The sequence below is a fragment of the Acanthisitta chloris genome, unplaced genomic scaffold (assembly GCF_000695815.1).
Source record: "Acanthisitta chloris isolate BGI_N310 unplaced genomic scaffold, ASM69581v1 scaffold13774, whole genome shotgun sequence".
Lineage (NCBI taxonomy): Eukaryota > Metazoa > Chordata > Aves > Passeriformes > Acanthisittidae > Acanthisitta > Acanthisitta chloris.
The window spans coordinates 16,688-17,365 of NW_008669933.1; the positions used below are offsets into that span (position 1 = coordinate 16,688).

At 48.5% G+C, this 678-nt stretch overlaps 1 protein-coding gene across 1 annotated transcript in view; it reads right to left on the reverse strand.

Moving 5' to 3' along the window:
- RNF10 (ring finger protein 10) overlaps positions 1-678 on the reverse strand; it is a 12,788-nt gene that overhangs the window by 11,821 nt on the left and 289 nt on the right. The gene's annotated exons all lie outside the window — the stretch shown is intronic.

The window sequence follows — 678 nt, forward strand, 5'->3', positions numbered from 1 at the left end:
TGAGGGGCTGGAGCATGTCCATAGAAGGGCAACCAAGTTGGGGAAGGGTCTGGAGCACAAGTGTGATGAGGAGTGGCTGAGGGAGCTGGGGGAGCTCAGCCTGGAGAAAAGGAGGCTCAGGGTAGACCTTACCACTCTACAACTCCCTGAAAGGAGGCTGTAACCAGGTGGGGGTTGGTCTCTTTCCCCAAGTAACAAGTGACAGGACAAGAGGAATTGGCCTCAAGTTGTACCATGGGAGGTTTAGGCTGGAGATTAGGAAAAAAATCTTCACAGCAAGGGCTGTCCAGCCTTGGCACACACTGCCCAGGGAAACTGTGAAGTCACCATCCCTGGAGGTATTTAGAAGACAAGTAGATGTGGACTTGGGGATAAGGCTGACTGGTGGACTTGGCAGTGCTGGGGCAATGGTAGGACTCAAAGAACTTACAGGTCTTTTTACAGCCTAAACAATTCTAACAATTCCAATCATCTCAGGCTTGAAAGCTAAAAATTGTATCACTACGTATTTTCATGAAGGATCTCTCTTTCATGAGATATGTACATGGCTTGTCTAGGTACCCTCAGATGGTATTTTTTCTTACAAGGTCTCTCAGAGCAGAGAGCACTCCTCTTCTGTTGCTGCCAAGTTGCTCTGCTCACACTCACTTTGGCATCTCAACGATGTTAGCACCTCCT